The sequence below is a fragment of the Trichosurus vulpecula genome, chromosome 1 (assembly GCF_011100635.1).
Source record: "Trichosurus vulpecula isolate mTriVul1 chromosome 1, mTriVul1.pri, whole genome shotgun sequence".
Taxonomy (NCBI): Eukaryota; Metazoa; Chordata; class Mammalia; order Diprotodontia; family Phalangeridae; genus Trichosurus; species Trichosurus vulpecula.
This window is the reverse complement of record NC_050573.1, coordinates 401,711,780-401,735,058: the sequence shown is the minus strand read 5'-3', so window position 1 is coordinate 401,735,058 and position 23,279 is coordinate 401,711,780. Positions and strand designations below refer to the sequence as shown.

General features: G+C 37.0%; 1 protein-coding gene across 2 annotated transcripts in view; it reads right to left on the bottom strand.

Moving 5' to 3' along the window:
* Positions 1-22,959, bottom strand: part of NIPBL (NIPBL cohesin loading factor) — a 275,411-nt gene extending 252,452 nt beyond the window's left edge. For both annotated transcript variants that reach the window (XM_036758735.1, XM_036758741.1), the window contains exon 1: positions 22,498-22,959. The gene's annotated coding sequence lies outside the window, so the exon portion shown is untranslated. The remainder of the gene's footprint in view (positions 1-22,497) is intronic.
* Positions 22,960-23,279: the final 320 nt, after the last annotated feature.

Genomic DNA, 23,279 nt, shown 5'->3' with positions numbered 1-23,279 from the left:
GCATGTATCAAAATTCTATAAAGTTGTTCTTTCATATTTTCTAAAAGTTTAAGACAAATTCATAGAAAGCCCTGGAATTAGCCTTTTATATACCTAGGAGCAGTCACAATTTTGTGCCAGGCATACAGTAAAGAAATATTTCCCTTTATTGTACCTGTACTTTTACAGGAGAGGATGGATGAATTCATTGCCTTCCTCTGCTAGTTTCCTCAGTCACACAAATAAGAGCAAACAAGTATATTCGTTCAAAATCTACTTTAAATCACTCAAAACAATTCTGCCCCTTGCTTTAATTTGGTTTCTTCCTTAGGATGTCCACAAACAGAAGTTCTACAGCATCATCTTAATGTGGGTATGAGATTGTCTTAGTAGATAAAACTTAAAATAATGAAGCCATATTGTAAAAAACTTACTCTACGAGGAACTGTTGTACAAAATGCATTAGAGCCTGAGTTAGAAAACCTAAATTCTAGTTCTGTCTACTAATTTTACTTGCTGTTTTTTTACATGTGACAATATGAATTTCAGTTTCCCTACTTGTAAAAATGTATCTCTAAGGTCTCTTCCAGGTGAAAGATACTGTGTTTCTAAGAATTAAAAAGAGCTAGAAAGAGGTATCTGGCTTTTCCATCCAGCCTCCCAAGTTCTCTTTATAAGCATCCAGTGATAAGTGCTGACTTGGGAGTTAGAAAGACCTAGACTTAAGGCTTTGACACTTAGTAGTTGTGTACCCAAGGATAAATCATTTCACCTCTATGACCCTCAATTTTCTCTTCTACAAAATGGGGACAGTACCACCTGAAATCCCTACCTCACAAAGTCAATGTAATAATCAAACAAGCTTATATAAAGCACTTTGCAAACCTTAAAAAGCTATATAAATTCAGCTATCATTGCTATCTCTAAGCTAGAAATTAACAGCCATCTCAGCATGAAGGCAAAGCCCTAACTCAGGCATGCCTGCCTTCTCTCTCAATTTGCTATCTGACTCATACTTTTTTTTTTTAAAGTTCTTTTCTGTTTTCTAAATGTGAAGGCAGAATTTCAAAACTTTCTTTTCTGAGCTCCTATTGGGCTTGGCATTTAGAATAATTATAAAAAAAGATATCATTAACCATGGTGTTTCTGATAATGACAAATAAGGGTTCAAGAAAGCAATCACTGATGGACCAATGGGGATAATCTCTGATCTCATAATCACAAATACTTGCTTGCTATTAGTCACAAGGGAAACAAAACAAGATGTGTGTGAATGGATTAGTAGAACTCAGTCACCAAGCTTGATCACTTATTATTAAATGATACAGTATACAGTTCCAACTACATAATGTCCCCTGGTTGGAAGCTGAATCCTCAACTGCTAATTCTGAGCCATTGATCACCAGCGGTTTGGATATAGTAAAGGGTATGTATTTCAGTCTTAAAGGAAAACACTTCATTTGAAGCAACGATTTTTTTTAATAACAACCTCAAGCTAAAACTTCCTAGGGTTTCCTTCTTTTGATTTAAATTTCTAATAATGCTATAGCGTACCTCAAGATGACAGTTCTAACTGGAGAATGTCCCTTCAACATGCACTTTCAATAAAGTACATATAACAAAAGTATAAACTAAACGATAGGAAAACTAGGAGTTCTCTACAATTCATGTCATGATCCTCAATAAATGTATACAACTGGAACGAGAGTAATGGACTAATGCACACAAGAGGGGATATATGGTAAAGGAGTTGTGTCTGGAGATTATGGAAAGGGGAAAAAGGAAAAAATGATCACATGATATTACTATCATGATAAACTGAGGGATAAGGGAAGGAATGACAGACATGGTGTCTGTGACTAAAGGTTTGGAACTTGGGCTCTCCTGGGCTTCTTAAACTTTTTGTTCCCTCCACCAGGTCAGGCAGTGCTGTTGCATGGCCTGAAGGCATGCACAATGCAAAGTGCACATGCTTTTGTGTTCAGAACCAAGGCTACAGTTGCAAGATGCAAGAGGGGTAAGTGCTGCCAGAAACACCTCAGATTCACTAGAGTTTGATTTTTAATTAATTTGGTCATCGCACATTCAGAAACCTTTTACTATTGCCAAATTCTTCTTGACCCCATATGAGGTCTCAACACACAGCTTAAGAAGCACTGTGAAATGGCATCAAACTCAAATAGAAATGGGAGCAGCTAGGTGGCGCAGCGAGTAGAGCACTGGCCCTGGAGTCAGGAGTATGGGAGTTCAAATCTGGCCTCAGACACTGGACACATTTGCTAGCTGTGTGACCTTGAGCAAGTCACTTAACCCCAATTGCCCTGCCTTCCCCCCTGCCAAAAATAATTCATAAAAATCATAAAAGAAATGGGGGCCACTATACTGTACATAAGACAGCTAGATGGCTCAGTGTATAGAGAGCTAGGCTTTAAGTCAGGAAGACCTGAGTTCAAATGTGACCTCAGGCACTTACTAGCAGTGTGACCCTGGACAAGTCACTCAACCTCTATTTGCCTTAATCTACTGGTGAAGGAAATATCAAACCACTCTATTACCTTTGCCAAGAAAACCTCATGAACAATATGGTCCATGTGGTCATGAAGTCAGGCCTGACTGAACAACAACAAACTGTATATAAGCAGTTCTAAATGTAATATTACTTTGTTTTATTATATTTTATTCATTTTGTAAACTATTTCCCAGTTACATTTGAATCTGGTTCAAGCTGCACTCAGTAGCTTTGTGGGCTACATACATATGAGATACTTCTCTAGGTATTTCCCATTACCAGTTTTTAAAAATATATTCATAAATTAACTTTTTAAAAGAGTAGTACAAACATACAAAAGATATCTTGAATTTGTTTCAGGTCTTGAGATTGCCTTCTAAGAAGCCTAATAAAAAACCCCCAAAAATAAGGAAACAAACTCAAAATCTACTGGATGGCTTGTAAACATCTTAAACTCAACATATAACTGAACATTATCTCCCCCCCTGCCCCCCCACAACCTTCTCCTCTTACTAACTTCCTTACTGTCCAGGGCGCTCTCATCCTTGGGTGTCATCTTTGACTCCTTATTCTCTGCTTCCCTCCCCACCCCATGCAATCTTTTGCCAAGTCCAGTAGTTTCTCCCCTGATAACATTCTCTCTTGACATTGATCTGACTCTAGTACAGTCACTCATCACTCCACGCCTAAACTATTACAAGAGCCTGCTAGTTGGTCTGCCCACCACAAGTCTCTCCCCATTCCAGTCCATCTTCCATTAAACTGCCAAAGTGACTTCCCTAAAGCACAGGTCTGACCATATCAACCCCCTCTATTCGATAAACTCCAGAGGCTACTTATTACCTCCAGGATCAAATATAAAATCCGGTTTGGCTTTTAAAGCTCTTGATACCCTGGCTCCTTTCCAATTTTCTTATACATTACTTACTCTTCTCTCTTCTCCTCCTTTTACTTTCCCCACCTAACCATGAGCCAGTGACACTGGCTTCCTTGCTGTTTCTGGAACAATATATTCCATCTCCCAATGGTGCATTTTCACCAGATGTTCCCCAAGCCTGAAACACTCTCCTTCTACACTAAATTATCATGTAAGTATTTTGCTTGTGTACAGTTGTTTTTCATGTTGTCTCCACCTCTGAGTTGTGAACTCCTTGGGACAAGGTCTACTTTTGCCTTTCTTTGTATCCCTTGCACTTAGCACATCGCCTGGCACACAGTAAGCACTTAAATGCTTATTGACTTGACTTGGCGCCATACTACACTACAGTCACATGAGATTCCTCCCAAGGAAGGCATGATACAAAGAAAGCAACTGACAAGAAATTTTCCGCAGTAGCTCCACAGAAGCCTTAAATGAAATTATATACCCGAGGAAAACTAAGAACAGAATCTGCTGATTTTTAAGAGTTTCTAAACCACATGTATATTTGTAGCATCTAGGAGTCAAGTAGACCTGAGTTTGAATCCTGCTTCAGACACTAAGGACATTTTTGACCCTGGGCATGTCACTTAACTTCTCTAGGGTTTCAGTTCTCCATCAATAAAATGGGGATATTAATAATAACATCTACCTCGCAGGGCTGTTGTAAGAATCAGATGAGTTAACTAGTTTTTTTTTAAACTTTTTTTTCTTAACAAGTTCTCTCTTAAAGAGCTATGTAAATCCTAGCATCTATTATTATTATTATTACAATAGGCATTATCGCAGAAGAATAATGGGGAGGAATCAATACAAGAGAAGCACAACACTTTTTTTTCTCAGTCTCTCTTGTTAAATATGACAGTTCTTTCCTTATATAGTACTATAAGGAAATGACTCGCAGGCCTAGCATATTCGTAAGGTTCAAGTCACTTACAGCTGGGGCCAAAGTGCGTCTAAGTCCAGCAGTTTCATGAATTAACTACCAGTGGTGACAACAGCAAACAACAACAACAAAAAACCCTGACAACAACTAGGTCATGTAAACAGCACTAAAGAATGAAAATGTTTACTAATGTGAAATATCCTTTCATCTTCCTTTTTTCATTTTAGTTCTAGGAGCTACTAGGGCAACTAGGTGGTAAAACAGAGATAGTACCAGGCCTGGAGTCACAAAGACCAGAGTTCAAATATGGACTCAAGACACTTACTAGTTGTGTGACCCTGGATAAGTCACTTAACCTTGTTGGCTCCAGTTCCCACATTTGTAAAGTGAGCTGGAGAAGGAAATGCTGCCAACCCCCCCACCCCCGCCAAAAAAAAATCCTTGATAAGAAAACTCCAAATGGGGTCATGAAGAGTTGGACACGACTGAACAAAGTTCTTGAAAAGAAATTAAGATATTTTTTGAAATAAAATCAAACACCAGTTTAATATTTCCATTTAAAATTTTGTCTTAAAAAGACCCTTAAAGCCATTTATAGAGTATGATATCAACTAAATTATTAACCTTTCTTGAGTGCAGGACGATATTCTATATTTCAAGTCAATTTAACAAATTTTTAAAAACTGCATCTAGTTTTAAAAGTAAAAAAATATTGATACTAAATTATATTTGTGTTCCTGGGTACAAAAAAAGACGATACAAAATAATATTTGCTAAGTATATAGGGAAGTATTCATTTTTAAAATAAAAACAAATATTTATTCTATTGCTCTAGAGGATATGCTTCCTCTCCTCAGGAAGTATGGTTTTATACTAGGTAGACAAAAAGACGTGGGATTAAGTCCTGCCGTCCCTTTCCCACCCCTAAAACACCCCAACTTGACACAAATGGGCTCTATGATCAGGACAAATCACTTAACCCCTTAGGAGGACCATGAACTGCTGATCTGCATGTGCAGATGGAGTTTCTTACACCACTACCATCCCAACTCCATTTATTAAATGGAATTTCTCACACCCCTTACCCCCAACTCCATTTATTAAAGCAAGATTATACACAAAGGATTTAAGGTCCTAAGTATACAAAAAGGAAAAAAATAATATTTTTTCACCAAAGGGCAATTACCTACCATTTAATTGGCCTGGTTATAAATACATATAAGGATAAAAAGAGCTATTTTCAGTGTTCTCTAGTACAGTCCTTGGTCACAAAGTATTCCATAACAGAAACCCATAAAAAAAGCAAAAAACTAGGGCCCTCCCTTCAATTAATGAGTTTTTTTTAATTAATCTTAATGGAGTGGTGTAGAGGAAAAAATACTGGACTCATTGAAACAATAGACTTGGGTTCAAATCCTACAACTAACACTAATTGTGTAACCCTGGCAAGTCATTTAACCTCAACCACAGTTTCTACCTTTGTAAACAGGGAAAATGAAATCTTTTGCAAATAAGGGCTATATGAAATGTCAGTTACCAACTTCAGTTAATAGGATTAAGCTGGTGAAAATGTAAGCATATCTGTTAAGTACTTTAAAAGGAAAGACAATGTGAAAAGGTTTTAATTCACAAACAAGTCCAAATTTTCCACCAAACCAACAAGTTCTCAAAGAATCAGAATATACCCAAAATAAATATCAATCTACCAGTTCAGAATAATGGCTAATAAATGTTGGTAGCACTATGCCCTTCCCCCATGCCCATTTTTTCTATATTGTCTTCTCTTTCTCCCCTTTTATCTTATACCCTCTAACATCATCTTGATCTTGCATATGCCTTATGTCTTCCAGAAGTACCCTTAGACATTTATCCTAGGTTAATGGAAGTAAAGGCTAAAACATTACTAACGAAGATGATTTAGTTTTGCATTAATCTACAGACACTATAAATGCTTTCCTCATAGCAGCCAGATCACAACCCAAGTATTTAAAGCCTAAGCTAAAAACCAGTTAGCACAGATGAGAATGTTGCCATAATGCAATTAACAGTATTTTTCTTTTTAGTTGTCTACTCTGTCTCCTTACTTGGTATGCATACATCATTCTTCATCTGTCAGGCCTGATATTACAAGAGTAGCATAGGGCAAATGGGGGGGGGCAGTGAGGGGAGGGTGAAAGAGCACTATCTACAAAGTATAGTTAATACAAAGTAGTGAGCAAGAGGCTACCAAGAGTGAGTCAAAGCAAGACAGGGAAAATTCAAAACTGAAAAACATAGAATGAACTCAATGTACAAAGGTGGTGTGTGAAACACATCAAGAAATTTGAGATTTTATCATCTAAACCACTTCAAACCAGTTTAGATTTTAGATCAGAACACTGGACAATATTTCAATTCAACAAACATTTATAAAACACCTAATGTATGAAAACATTGCACTGAGACACTGGAGGACATAATTTCTGACAGACCCTGCTTTTATGGAACTTACTTTTTAATAGTCCGTTAGGTGTATGACACATACACAAATAACTGTAATTTACCTGATAGATGTATATGGGAGATGCTAAGTGCTATGTGAGAAAGGGGAATTGGGAGGTGCAGACAAAGGTCATTAATTAACTAAGGAGATCAGTGAAAGCTTCAAGGTGAAGGCAGTATTTGAATAGGGCTTTGAAGACTAAGGAGGAGGGCTATCTTCTAGCTCCATCCCAATCGTAAGTCACATAATTCATTTATTGTATAAGCAAATGCATAAGATGGATGTGGGAGGACTGAATTGAGTAAATGAGTTAAATGGTAGGACGACAACAGGTAGTGGATGACAAAGCCAGGTTAAGGACTTTGAACTTGACTCTTCAGCCAACAGGAAGCAACTGGAAGGTTTTAAACAGAGGAGTAACATAACCAGATCTAGGCATAAACAAGATCAGTCTGACAGGGGTATAAAGGATGGATGGGAGGAGAAAAGGCAATATGCAATTACGATGTACAAAACATGGTTTGAGTATTGGTTAGGGACTGGATCTGTGATTTCATTGCTCTAAGAACTATCAGAAGAAATGCCCTCACTTATCCAATGAACTGAAAATAAGTACAATTTAAGACATGGTCCCTTTGCCCTCCAGGAACTTATAACCTAGTTTGGGAGATGAGACATATACAGGTGAAAAGCCAAATAATACAATAAAAACAAAATCAATAGAATACTAGAAAATGTCACTTGATAGTTTATGATTAATTGCCAGCGGAGAGGGTAAAAATTAAAAATGATCATATATTCTGAGGGTTCCGAAAGCGGAGAAATCACTGTGGCTTGAAGTGGCTCTGAGAGAGTTCTAGGAGAGAATCTTGAGCTGTATTAAAGGCTAAGCAGAGGAAAGAGGGAGGACATCCAGGAATAGTGTAATAACTACAAGGGTGTAACACAGAGAGAACACAAAATATGTTTGGGACACACTGAGTAGTTATCAAACTCCTAGGCCAATAACCAAATCATCATCCTAGAACCAAAATTAAAGTCATAGGGTAACACCTTTGGAGACAGGACATAAAAGTCTTTTAAGAAGTTTTAAATATATGGTTATATTGTGGGGAGCATAGTTTGACCTGGGGACATATCTAAGTTACTATGAATTCTATTATAATTCAATCCCAAATGAACTTGAGCTGATTCCACCTAATTTTATCTGCTTTTTATAAAACATTTTTCTAATAAAAAAAATCATTATATCGCAAGTTCTAAGATTTTTATTTGCACAAAGATTTTACAAAAATATATTTTCAGAAAACCTTCTGAGAGAAGATAGCTAGTGCTATATATTCCACACATAAGCTTTTCCTTATTCACAAAAATTTCATCCTAAATATTACCCCTCAATTTTGATCTGCTCCTCCTTGTTAAGTGTCCTTACCAGCTCACAACTTCTATTATTTTAATTTTTTTTTGCTAAAACAATTTCTGATACCATATAAGTATTCCTACAAATGACAGCTGGTCAAATGCTTTTTCCTATTTTGTCTAAAAGTTTATCTGTAACATGTAAATGACCTACCTATGACCAAAGTGACAAAAGTAAGTAATTTATCAAAGTCACTTTAAGGTTAATCCTGAAATGGACCACAGCTTATATGAAGGTAATGGAATATTATTGTGCTACAAGAAATGGGGATGATTATGGACTTCATAACAACCTGGAAAAACCTATACAACATAATGCTGAGTGAATGGAGCAGAGCCAGGAGAACATTATACACAACCACAGACATATGGATTCTGTGAGGACTAACCCTGATAGACTTTGCTCTTCCTCAGCAACACAAGATGCAAGGACAACTCCAAATCTCCACGATGGAGAATACTATTTACATCCAGAGAAAGAACTATGAGGTATGAATGCAGACACACTATACGCTCGCCTTTTCCCCCCTCTTTTTTCTCTCTTTTGTTTTTGTTTTTGGGGTTTTTTTTGGTTCTGTTTCTTCTTTCTCATGATTCATTCCATTGGTCATAATTCTTCTCCACAACTTGACTAGTGTGCAAATTAGTTCAATGCGAAGTTATACGTGGAAGATATATCGGATTCCATGCCGTCTTGGGGAGGAAGGAGAAGAGGGAGGAAGAATCTGGAACTCAAAATTATGTAGAACCGAGTGTTGTAAACTAAAAATAAAAAAAAATTATTAAAAAAAAGAAATGGACCACGGCTAGAAAAAAATGTGATCTATACGAGATAAAAAGTGTTAAAAAACCAGAACATTAATCATATCAGTACATGTTCTGGAATATTTCTATTATTCCATAAAGAAATAATGCTGATAGCTTCAGATAAAGTTAAGTTGTTTTAATAACTTCTATAATATTTCTTTTAACATGAAGTCAACAATGCTTGGAAAATGCCTTCTAAAAGCAGCCCTGAAGATATAGCTCTCAAAAAAATAAAGTTAATCAAATAAAGTATACTTCTAGAATAAACTCTAGAGGTTTAGAAATGGTACATCAATTTCTTATTAATCTTCCACCTGAATCTACTTAAACCCAGTCTTTTGAGTTTCAGGTCTTTATTCCCATGTTAATGTGCTTACACTAGATGGTCATGGAAAAACTGACAAGTGATCTTAAACACTACTATTGATTGTTGTTTGGTAATATAGGTATTCCATTGCTTTACTGAGCAGATACATCATCTGCAATAAAACTGCTGTGAAAGTAATCTGTATAAAACAAATCCTACTTTCCCTACTGATTTAAGTGAAATTAGAAGACTTTTTTCCACTGAAAGAGTAGTGGTTATTTCCTTGACACATGAGATGTAGCAGAAATCAGAATTTTATATCTGCTCAGTCTATTTTTCCTTTAAAAGCATTTCTTGTCTCTAGGATCTTCTATCTCCGGAAAACCAGGCAACAGAAAATTTTCCCATGTTTTCTGAGTCCCTGACTTTACCTGCTCCCTTCTTCTTACTGGGATATTTATTTATTGTGCTATTAGAGCCAACACATTTGTTTGAGCAGGAGACTTCTAGGTCTAAGTGTATCCAACCTAATGTACTCCAGATTAAAAGTTCTTAACTTTCACAGGGGAATAAGCATTTATACAGTGCCTACTATGAGCCAGGATGTTCTAAGCATTTTGACAAAATATCTCATCTGCTTATTTGGAGGTGCCTCATAATTATCACAGCATGATAAACTTAGAGCTTGGAAGGGACCTCATCTCAGACATCACCTAGTTCAGTCACCTCATTTTATAGACAAGAAAACGAGACCCAGAAAGGTGAAGGGACCTGCTGAGGGGTCACTTGAACCAGGTCCTCTTACTTCAAAACCCAAGTTTTCTCACTCTACCACACTGCCTCTTAGTGTCCCAAATCTGACACATAAATCTTATATACAAGGGGAAACCTGTGCACACTACTTCTCACAAGGGAAAAAATGGAAAGAAGAAACAGTTAGTTGAATTATCAAGGCATTTAGAGAGTACATTATTTTTTTGCTGACCTACTGCTAGGTAAAAATAAGAACATCTTTAACACCTTATGATAATCAGTGTGTTAAGTTCTATCCTGTTATTGTTACTAACCTGGTTGTATTACTTGAAAATTTTCTTACTGTTTAAGTATACTGATCAGAAGCCTGAGGCCAGTGAAATGGCATGTTTGTCCAAAAACCTGATGACACATACAGGATGAAAGATGATAGTATAGCAATAATAGTGCACAAAAACCTCATTTAACTAGCCCTTCCCCTACTTTAACTGGACTAGTTGAACTATTCACACTATTATTTCTTTTGTTACCAATGTTAGATAGAATGAAAATGCTGATAGAATTTTTAAAAGTTATTTTCAGAATTCTAGCACTTAGTAAAGTACCATGGATATCATAGTGCCTTCTAAGGAAAACACCCTAATTGGGGAAAACAAAACAAAACAACACAACAGAAAACAACAACTGTAGACTATTCTAGGGAAGAAAGAATCAAAAACTTACATGAGACTACATGCAACATTACCAAGTGCAGAATTTCTGAACTTACACGCAAGGCAGTCAATACCTACTATAATACTTGACTACTGCTACCAAAAAAATTGACAGGCCTATATAAAAGATGGTACCACAACCTACTATGTTTCTTCTTTCGGTTTTCTACTTTCTACAATGAAAGCAAAGGTGCCTTCAACTCTATCCCCTGCACCACCTAGCTGCCAAGCCCTCCATTTCCTCATCTGTAAAATGAGGCCCAGGGAGATTTTGTGACTTGCCTTAAGTTACATAGGTATAATAAACCTCAGAGGTCGGATCTGAACCCACATTCTTTGACTCTGAAGTCAATTCTCTTTCCACTGTACCATATGATTCCACAATGAGCATCTTCTACTGCAACAATAAACACAGTTGATTAAACTATTTCTCCCTGTTTTATGTCTCATTTCATATCAATAATCAGAGAATCAAAGTTTTTGTTGTTGTTACATCAAGGAATCCTATATAGGCTTAATATATTAATGTGAGAAACCTTTTTGGAGAAAAACCATTAAGGCACTTTGTTCTACCCAATCAAATGTTTTTATGGTCAACAAACAATAAAGCACAGTGTGATCTTGCAGTCTCAATCAGCTATGTGACCATGAAGATGCCGTCTTCTACAGAGTATCATTTGCAAAAGCCCACTACTTCCTGACTCATATTTTCATTAAGGAGGGTCTTCATATATGTATGCAAATTATTATAGATATATGACTATCTTGGACAGATAATGCAGGTGGATAGTGAAATGGGTCCAGAAATGAATAGAAGTTAGAGAGTGGGCTGGGCTGCATCTGAGAAAGGATGCAGTTCTTTCGGTGATTTCGAACTTCTCCCAGAAGCAAAATCTTACCTTTTAAATGCAAAAATTCTTCCAGAATAAGAATTAAAATTCCAGGTCACCCATAGGACAATGTAGATAAGTATGATGGGTGAAATAGGCTGGGGCATATTATGAACAACGAATTGTGTACCTGACGCAAAGAAACATATGCAACGAAAAGCAAGTAGACCAGTAAGGTAGTTAGTGTAAAGGCTAGTTTTCACTACCTGGCCAATATACTATTCTACTATCCATGAAAAGTCAAGAAACATGGTCCTCAGGAGGTTGGGTGGAACACCACATCCACAAAATCACAAATAAAATGAAGACTACTGTATTTATAGTACTCTTCATTCTGATCCTTTTTGTTTATTCATTTATACTTCGCCTCGTTAACTTTTTCTCCCTTTCTATATATGGCTGATAGACCACCTTAATTTCATTAAATACCATTTCTCTTCTTCATTAACTAGTGTTAAATAGGGAGGTGCTAGTCATGTCTTTACCTCTCCCTTCTCTGAATTTCTATTTTACTTAGTGGAGGCAGTATAGTATGATGGAAAGAAAACTGGAAATTAGGAACATGTCTCTGTTCTGCAGCTAACTGGTTGTGCGACTTTGGGTAAGTCACTTCACTCATTTCACAGCAGTATTTCTAACGGCACAGAACCAGAAACAAAACAGATACCCAAAGATTAGGAATGAAATTAGAAATAGCCAATTACATTGACTAAACAAATGTAATGGATTATGTACTTCACCCTAAGAAATGGTCAATATGAAGAAGCATGAGAAGATGTGTATGAACTAATGTAAAGTGATAGATGTAAAGTGATAGAAGTAGAAACAAGAATATACACAATGACAAATATAAATAGAGAAAGAAGAAAGGAAACTGAACTGCCTAACTATAATGACCAATAATAATAATAACCATAATAACCACAGAAGAGATAAGAAAATATATTTCTTTCTTTGTAGAGATGGGGATTGTGGGCGTGGTACTATATACTTTTGTCAGTTAGACTGATGTGTTAGTTAATTTTGCTGAGTTATTTCCCCCTCCCCTTTTTACTCTATTTTACTCTATTTTAAGTGATAGCTGGGGGTTAGGGTGGGGTGCAACGAAGGATATATTCAGAAATGAAGGTATTATAAAAATAAAAATATCAACAAAATTTTAAAAAAAGGAATTACCCTGACAACCTTATGAGGCACCTCCAATGGCTGCAATAAGAAGTATGACATTGTGGGTAGAATGCTGGAAGTTTACTTAGAAAGACCTGGAACTGAATTCCAATTCAGACCCTTATTTGCTGTGACACCCCACACAAGTCTTTTAACTCCTCTCTAAGCCCGTGTACACATCTGTGAGGTGAGGATAACTAACAGCACCTATTTCAGAAGGTTGTGAGTGAGGATCAAATAAGAAAATGTGTGTAAAGCACTTTGTGAACATTAAAGCACTATATAGATGCTACCTATTATGATCAGTCACATCACTTTAAAAAACTTATTCCAAAAGGTTTATGTTGTTTGCTGACCCTGTACACAATGTATGTACTCTTTTAAAGATGGGAAGAAAGCTTCAGAGACCCATCTTCCCTGAGGATTTGTATTTATCTATGGCTCAGAAAAAATACAAAATGGCTAATTTTATACTCAATACTTTCCATAATTAAACAATCAGACCATTGGTTAGTCTCATCAAGTTTTTTGACCTTGGAACACTAGAAATATTACCAGGTTTTAAAATACCATACTTCACTGCATGACTGTCACACCCTGCATTTTTTTCTCCCCAGTCCAAAAACTGGTTTACAACCTTTCATCCTGTAATCATCACATGGTATAATTCTGTTCATCAGCCACTTAAACGGTAAACAGGGCAGCAATGTATTCACCAGTGGCATATGGATATGCATTTATCTCGGGTATTGCAAGGTACTAGCCTAGAACTCCCGGTGCAGGTGCATTGTCAAGTATTCAATTTTAATGTATATTCAAGAGTATTCCCTGCACCCTAATCTTGCACCAAAGCCAGTAATAAATTATTTTTTTAACTAATACTAGCACAAAAAACCCCAAAACCTTCATATAATGGTCACACCCCACTTTACCCCCAAAACTGTCATAAAATCTGTGACGGTTATATAAAGATTAAACATTTTTTTTGTTTTTATAAATATTCCCTAATCTTGAACTCGGCTTCAATCTTTGGATGCAGTACACCTATGTCACTTACAATGTCATTTTGGACTGACAAGTCACCTCACCCTCCTGCCTCAGAGTTCTCATTTGTAACATGTGAATGTTGGACAAGATGGCCTCTGAGGTCTTTTCCACCTTTATACCCATAATCCTATGGGCTTAGCTCTAAGGAATAAGAAAGATTCCATTTTCTCTTTTCTTAACTCTGGTCCTTCTTGACTTGAAGCAATCTGTATAAGATTGTTCCCAGAAAAAATACTAGGGAAATATAATAGGTAATGTATATAGAGTCCTAAAGTTTACCAAGCACTTTGCATACATGCTTGACCCTCAAAATAACCTGACAAGGCAGCAGATACAAGCCTTATAGAGATGAGTAAAGTGAGGATAAGAGGGCTTTTGTTGCTGTTATTTGCCTGCAGTAACAAAGCATCATATTACTCCTTTCTACTAAAAATCATTGTAATGTGTCCTATTCCCCAATAGTTTGTGAGTTCCAATAGAGCAGGAGAGTTATCATTTCTAAACTTTCTGCCTCCCCTAACAGCCAACAGTGAGTGGCTCAGAACACAACAGGTACTTAATAAATGTTTGTCGAAGTGTACTAAACTAATAATCTTAATGATTCTACAGAGAAGTTTTAACCTGATTTTTATCTTAAGATTTCAGAACATTTTAAACTTCTGAAAGTTTCATCTTCTATTTGGAACTATGTACAAAGCAGAAGTTTAAAAAATCAGCCCCTCTTCCTCCTAACTGGCACCCCCTCAAAGCCAGAAGCCACAACCTTTCAAAAGAAAGGAAAAAAAAAAAGGATGGTAGAAAAGAGATGAAAAAACTGTCCAAAGTCAAATGCATATTTCATAAATCTCTTAGAAACTTTAATTATCTTATGTTTGTACAGCAAAGATATTAATTTCTTAATACTTCTCACAAAAATGGATAGAATGAAGCTAACTTTAGCACTGCTCAACACTAGTTATTCAACCTCCAGGTTTAAGTTGCACGAAAAAGTACTACTTTGCTGAGGCATAGACAGAGGCAATCAGTTTCTTTCACATGAGTCAAGTATAAAAAAGTGTGGGAGTATAGAAAGACTATGTCTAATTTAAACTCATGCATTGTAGTTATAACCTGATTATAGTTGAGGGAAAACTGTGAATCACATATAACTACATGAAAACGATCAACTTACTTAGTTGAATATTGACTTCAAATCCACAGGAGTATTAAACAAAGTACTAATGGCACATTAAACATACTGAAAAGGTTGCCCAATAGTGTTGAGAAAGGTACTGATCTATCTCCTTCTTAGGATTATATAGAAAGATATTTTTGTTTTACAAATAACAAATCAGCTACAAGTGTAAAGACTAATATCTAATTTGTTTAATTACATGTATTAATAAAAGATATTATATTTAAATTTTATTTTAATGATACTTTCTTTGACACTTCTGACCATACGCATAGCCGTTCCCTTGTAGTAAATTCCCACAAAATAGCCTAGTACATGTGATTTTATGGTGGCTAACATATAGTGTTACAAAACCATCGAAAACCAATGTGAACATGCATTTAACATAAACAAAAACATTAAGCAAAATGATCAAGACTCAACCCTGACCAAAAAAAAAAAAAAACCCACACCAATATCTCATAATTGCCTCACATTTCAGTGCCTGGCACATAATAAGTTCTTAATAAATGCTTGTTGATTAGCTTCATAGTTATTCAGAAATGAAAAGTTAAATTTAATTAATATTCCAGTTTCTGTTAGCATCAATGAATTCCCTTCAATGATCAAAGTTTGAAAATTTTATCTTTTACTGACATAAATTTTTTTTGGTCTGCAAAAGAAATGAATTCGGCCAATTTTTTTTTAAAAGCATATAAAAGAACATTTTAAAGATGTAGTACCTCCATTTTAAAGAACCTTTAAATTACCTAAGTTTACATATGTAAACTATCAAAGCCAATAATAGCCTATACAAACTGCTAGTTGAAAGTTCAATATATTCTATAAAAAATTGTGAAAGAAATAGATGAAATCTTAATCTGACTGTTTAGCACTTGTGTAAGTAGGAAATATGTGGAGAAATGCACTAAATATTACAAGTTCCTAATATGCTAGGGCTGGAAGAGACCTTGGAAATCCAAAACCCTCATTTTTTTAGATGGGAAAACTCAGGTCCAGATAAGTGATATGATAAGTGATACACTCAAAGCTATACAGCAAGTAAATGGCAGAGCTGAAAGTAGAACTAGGATGTCCAGACTCCTAGTTGAATACTAAGTTATTTCAAACAAAAAGGGGGCTTTATACGTTTTCCTAATTAAGCTGCTATATTTTTGTTGTTGTTCAGTCATTTTTCAGTCATGTCTGACTCTCTGTGACCCCTTTTGGAATTTTCATGATGGAGATACTGGAGTGGTTTGCCATTTCTTTCTCCAGCTCATTTTACAGATGAGGAAACTAAGGCTAACAAGGTTAAGGGATTTGCCTAGGATCACACAGCTTTTAAGTGTCTGAGGCCAGATTTGAACTCAGGAAGAGGAATCTTCTGGACTCTAGGCCCTTGCACTCTCCACACTATGCCACCTAGCTGTTATAGGATGTTTATTTGTGTATATACGCATCTGGATCAAAGACATAATGCCCACAATTTAAATGCTGTTTGCATATGGGCTCTTATTTATGAGGCATAACTATAAAGTAGTGAATCATTTTCTTTTAAGTAACCATACTAGAACTGGCTCTGAATAACTTGGGGATTCGCCATCATTAAAGATAATCAAAAGAATGTTACACAGCTTCTAAACCCAATTCCAAAAGGGTAATGACAGTATTAACTGAGAAAAGTCTTTTGCCTCTCAAGGTGACTCCTTTCAAGAGGACAGCTTTTAGTTTTAAGTTTAAGTTTGGTGTTTGCTTTTTAAACTGTTATTTACAGTCATATATCTTAACTGTACTGACTTGGGGCAATTCACTTAACTTCTCTGGGCCACAGTTTCTTCATCTGTAAAATGAAGAGGTAGACAAGACAACAATCCTTAAAATCCCTTCTAGTTCTAACATTCTGTGATGATTCTATGCTGTCATACAAATGCAAATATAAATAAAACAAAGTTTAATGAAGTTTGGTTTCTCCCTTTCACATAAGGAAGTCCAAATCTACTCTATTAGTTGCAATTTATTTTGATAATCTGGCCTCAGACCCTTACTAGGTATGTAACCCTGGGCAACTCACTTAACCCTGTTTGCCTCAGTTTCTTCATTTGTAAAATGAGCTAGAGAAGGAAATGGCAAACTACTCCAATATCTTTGCAGAAAAAACCCCAAATGGAGTCACAAAAGAGTTGGACAGAATGAAACAACTCAACAATAACAAAAACAATTTCTAATAAGTATACCGTTTGGGAAAAGTAAAGCAATCACATATTTTGCAAGTCCAAGTTTAAAACTCAATGTTTTATAACCAAATTAGTGTCAGAAATATTGATAATTATTCAAAGTACCTATCTGATTTGCTTCAGTTCAATTTAATTGCCCCATACACAATTTCCTTTTTAATACAACTACACACATCAATTTACTAAGAAAATGATAATTATAAATTCTTCCACTTTCTTTTACTTTTAATGTTACTCTATAAAACTTTATCAGAAATAGCTAATTCCTTCAATAGTTTAAAATTTGGAAAATACAAGCAATATCTAAAACCACCAAACCAAAAAATGACTTTAAATTTACTTCAACTGGTCCCCAACATATCAATATTCAAGTTATGAATTAAAGGCAACTATGACTTTTGTCCTTTCAGTTTCTGGGAAAAAATTCTGACTACATAAAAACATGGTTAAAAATATAATCCTAATCTAAGATGAAAACATCATCCAAAAGCTTTTTTGATTCAACTGTAAAGACTAGAAACACTAAGTTCCATGCTGACAACTTAAAAAATACAATCATTACACAAAAATTTCAGGAGAAAGGAATGCTTCCTTTAAAGTAGCTATTTCCTTTATCTTCTATAAGATCGACATATTTAAATCAACCTACCAAAATACCTCTCAAATCATGACTTAGGAGACAGAAACAGAGTTTTTATATTGTGAACATCCTTTCAAGATGTGTTCCATCCCTTTTTTTTTTTTTGGTAACAGATTGGAAAAATCACAAAGAACAGTAAGATTATAGTTAATCCATGGATAGGGGAGTCAGTGTCAGGATTCCGGAATTCCTATCCTGAGCTCAGACCTTTCTTATAGCATCACAGTCTGGGGGCTAACAATTGCTTATTCTCCCATTGAGTCATTGCATGTATTTGGGCAAGTCCCCAGGCCTCTGTGAATGTCCATTTCTCATCCAAATGTGTAAATAATGCTGATCATTTTTGTCACAGAGATATAATGAGAATACCTATAAAAAGCTTTCTAGTTATCCTGGGAAAAGCCTTTTTAAAACCTAAAGAATTTTTACAAATGACAATCTATATAGTAAACTATAGAAAAAAAAATTCCTCATTTTGATTCTTAAAGAATGCACAAGAAAATGGTTTACCAAAGGTTATAATACAGGGTACCAAGATGAAATCCTTAGTTATGATTAAATCTTTATTCTTAGCTTATGCTTGGACACTTTTGTAATAATTTTTAGTGTTCACATCATTCTCCCAAGTTTATTGCAAATCTGAGTGCAGTGAACAAAGTTAAGAGCAATTTAATATTTACTTTTACCTTATTTCTATATTTAAAGACAATTTAATATTTGCATTATCCTATTTTTTATTTAAAGGTAATGCTGGACTTAAAACTTTTTCACATGGGCTGTGGTTCCAAATATTTACCTCATTCAACTCGGTGTTAAGTTTTCAGAAATTACATTTAAAAGTGTTTCCAGGAAGAATTCCTGTTTTTGATAGATCTTTCAATCAAGTCATGTAAATGAAATCTCATGTAAGTAATTTTATGGATTACATGAAGAATAGTTTTTCCTTTTAGGTAACATCAAAAAAGGGTAAAGTAATATCAGATTCAAATTTGTAGCTTTCATATACCAATCTATTTATGTTTTTACAAAATATTCCTAGGGAAAAATATATGAAAGAGTGTATCAAACTCAATACCAGTTTAAATTAAATGTTTCTCTAAACTTCATGAGGAAACAGTGTCAAATATGAGTTTCTTTAGGGAAACCTAAAAGCCCTAGAATAAAGGAGATTAAATGGATTGGTATTATTAATTGGATTGGGTTTTGGTTGTGTGTTTGCTTTTCTTTGCTCCAAGGTAAGAAAATTTCCATTTTAGAATAGTATACCACATTTTCTTTTGAAAACTAATTACTTAGGAAAGACAATATCCAAAATAGTTCTACTGAACTCTATCCAATCCAACAAAGAAAAATGACTATTATGTGTTAGGGATGCTGAAAATCAGTCCTGCCCTCAAGAGCTTACAATCTGGGAGTGTTGATGAGGGAGGAATACAACAGTCTTCCTCTTTAGATAAGGCAGTAATGGCTATATCTGATAACTGCACTTAAAACCAAGAGTATCAAGATAGGCTTCCAAGAGTAGATGGCAAAGGACTGAGCTATGACAGGGATTTTAAAGCTTTCACTTTCCAGTTCTAAAAGAACAAATAAAATTGTACATTCTTTAATGAAATTCGTATTTAATTTCCAACTTGAGATGTTCCTTAACATATTTACCATATAATCAAAAGTTCTCTTAACTTTTTTACTGTTACAAATTTTGCCAAGGCACAAAACCCAAAAATGTCATACCATACCTAAATAACTCAGATATTGAAAATGATTAACTACTTAAGTTTTAACCCTAAGTTGAAGTATTCCCTGATTCCATAATCTGGTTTTAAGAGTTATCATAAATTGATTAATATGAATACTCAATAGCAAAAACAAAACAACAACAAACAATAAAAAAAACCCCTCAACCTAACTCTATTAAATAAATTTGAGATTTTTAGTGTAAGGAGAAACTTTTCTGGAGTTGGCCACTTTCCCAATATACAATGGAGGTGTAGAAGACAGGAACTGCCCATGTTATCTTTTTCTCAGAGGATCTCAAAAAATTTGGAGAATACAGCCTTGTCTTTGTTTACATCTAAATAGTTATGCAGTTAAATGATTAGTTGAAGGTTAGTTTCCTAACAGATGGGGGTTGGGGGAAGAGGTATGAACAGTATATTCAAAAGCTCTGGGGGAAAAAGTCCATTTTAAAAACTGTTTTCAAATTCAGGGGAAAAGAACCTGAAAAAGAGAAGTTTAATTACCCACTTAATATGCAAAAAAAAAAAATTTTTCACAATATTTCAGGGACAAGTCAACAACGAATCCATGATTGTGCTTATAGCTCCAAATTACATACAGAAAATCAAAATGAATTCCTAAAATGGGAAAAACAAAGTGGTCAGAAAGAAAATATATATATTGAACATCTAACACTGCAATTTTAAACTTTTTTTAATCCACGAGAAAACTTCTGTAAACCACTGTAAAATAAATAGTAGGGATGGTATGTCGCTTTCTGATGATGAAAAACTAACCAAGTACAACTATTTTTTTTTCCACAGTCCTTTGCTGTAAAGTAGAGAAGTCTCAGATCCAAAGTGAAACAGCTGTTCAATTAGAGTAATAAAGGACAATCATAGGAGCATATATGGTTCATTTTGTAATTTATACAATAGTTGGTTTGATATGTGTGTGTGGTCTGTGTGTGTGTGGTGGGTGTGAGTGTGTGTGGTGTGTGGTGTGTGTGTGTGTGTGTTTTAAAGAGCTGCTCTCTCAGAATGTGAAATGTTGCTCCCTCCCCTTCTCCTGCTCCTCCCCTACCCCCCACCCCAACCCCCACCCCAAGCAGGCCTGAGGCCCTGTTGCAAACAGTGTCTAACAGGAGCAGGCAGCACAAAGACAGGAATGGGAGATTAGTGGGAGGGAGGGAGGCCGGGATTGGGGCTCAGCAGGAGCTTCAGGCTTTTTAAAATTCAAACTGCTCCCTGACCAATACAAATCACGGACACGCTACTGACTACTACACGGATTTACAGCATTAAAAACACGCCTTCTACGTGACAGCTATATTAACTTGACCCTTTTTAACATTTATTCTGAACGTTTACAGACATATAGTAGAGTTCAAAGCAAGCGAGACCCTAAACTCAAAAAATAACCTCCAGAAAAGTTACTTATTGGACAATGACAATAGTAATTTAATAAGGCTACAAAAAATCTTTTTGAACCAGTGTAACACCAACTAACAAACTTAAGGGAAATGTGAGCAATGTTGCTTCTTAACGACTTGAACATTTTTTAAAATAGATATGAAACAAAGTATCAAACAGTATAATCCAGGTAAGCATTGATTTCTATGCAATTTCTATGAATAAAGTTTCTTTAATTTAAATTTTAAAACTTGCATTTCCAGTTCAATCACACACTACTACTTAACAATTCACTTACACAAAAACACTAGAATTTGTTTAAGAACTGATACTCTTTCTCGAGCCATTTACGGATACATTGACCTATTAAAATGACACCTCTCTCATTACACAGTCAAACATCATGGGCACAAACAGCCAATGACAATCCTGAGACCTCAAAAAGATCTACCCTGACATGAAAGGATAGCACCTTTTACATTCTTTACCTCAGGGATGTTAAACATAACTTGATTTCTATCCTTTTAAATTCTTCTCTTTTATCTCCACCTCTTAATAATAATCACATGTCCCACCATATCTATCAGCTCTTTTTTCGCCCCTCTACTTCAGGTAAAGAAGTACCCCAAAGTAATAAAGTATTCCATTTATAAAACGCTCTTTCAAACTCTTAAATTATTCCTACAATACGTAGTGACAGGGTATACCTGTCAACAACTTTCCACTTATCTTTCAAGTGTTCAACTCTTTAAGGAGTATATTAACTGTTTATGTCACTTTGGTTTTCTGTATCGCATTCGTAAGTGACGATTTAATGCCTTTAGAAGGGGGAAACGAGTCTCTATTAACTTTTGCATGCCCAAACAAGTTTAAAAAAGGAAAATAATTACTACTAGAATCGTTTCTGGGTATTTAACATTTGTCTCACTCTAACTGAAACTACTTCCTCCCTTCCCAGGGTCACTGGGGGGGAAGAAGGGGGGGTTGTTTGTTTCACTGAGACCTTTCCCACTTCTCGCACCGGGAAAGTTGTAAATACAGAGCAGATCAGGGCACACTTGCTGTTAGTTGTATTGTTTCCGCCTCCTCGGTCTTACTACCGCTTCTCTCTCGGCTGAGGCCTGTCACTGAGAAGCGATCGCTCCGCTCTGACCGGAGCCTCTCCTAATCCCCGAGCTCAAGTAGATTCCGCTGGCCCGCGGCCTGCGCTCTCCGCCGGGCCTACGCCTCCCCGGCCGCCCGGCAGGAACCAAATCTCCTCCTCCAAAGTCGGCGGGGAGAGATTCTAAAAACCGCCGCCGGTCGAGGCGCCTGCTCCCGGGGAGGACAACTCCACAGTCGCTCCGCCGAGGAGACCCGGGGCTGCCGGGGACGGGAGCGGGAGGGGGAGGAGAGGAGCCCGGGACCTGGCCCCGCCGCCGCCGCCGCCGCCGAAAGAAAGAGAAGGAAGGAATTTACCTGGGCGAATCGGCGTTTGAATCCGTGGGGAGGCCGAGGCCGAGGCGGCTGTGGTGAGCCTATAATCCGGGCCGGGAGGGGGGGCGACTGAGGCTCCTCTTCCGTCTCCTCCTTAGTGCAGTGAACATGTAGAGCCAGGGGGAGACCAGCCCGAGAAGACAAATCGCTGCTTCTTCTTCCTCCTCCTCCTCCTTCTCCCACATAGAAAACTTACAAACACCCGAACGGGGGCCCCAGCTACCGAGGGGGCATCGCAACCGGCCCGGGAACCAATCCTCCTCTCGGTGGGGGCGTCTCTGCCTGCGCTTGGCGGGTCGGGCGAGTCGGTACCGAAGGAGGGAGGGGGGGGGGAGGGCGGGGGGTGGAAAGGAGCCCTGTGTGTGTGTGTGTGTGTCTCTCGCTCGGTCTCTCCCTCACAGAACTAAAATGCCGACCGGAAGTGCAGCTGCAGGAATGACTCCCTCCACCGGCGCCAACACCAACAACCTCCACCTCTCCCCCACTCCACTTCCGCCACTGCCGCCGCCCGCCCGCCAGCCCGCTGCCGCCGCGCTGCCTACTACTACTACTCCAGTCCCCCTGTCCGCTGCCAGTATCCCTCGTCGCTGCTCGTGCCGCCGCCGCCGCGGCACAGCTCCTCAGCCGAGCGCAGCTGTAGCCGGGGCCGGCGGCTTCGGCGGCGGCAGGAACAGGCTCCCCTCCAGCGGCGGCGGCTACGACGACTGCTCCTCCTCCTCCTCTCTTCAGCCTCTACCTCGCTCCCTCCTCTTCCTTCTCCTCCT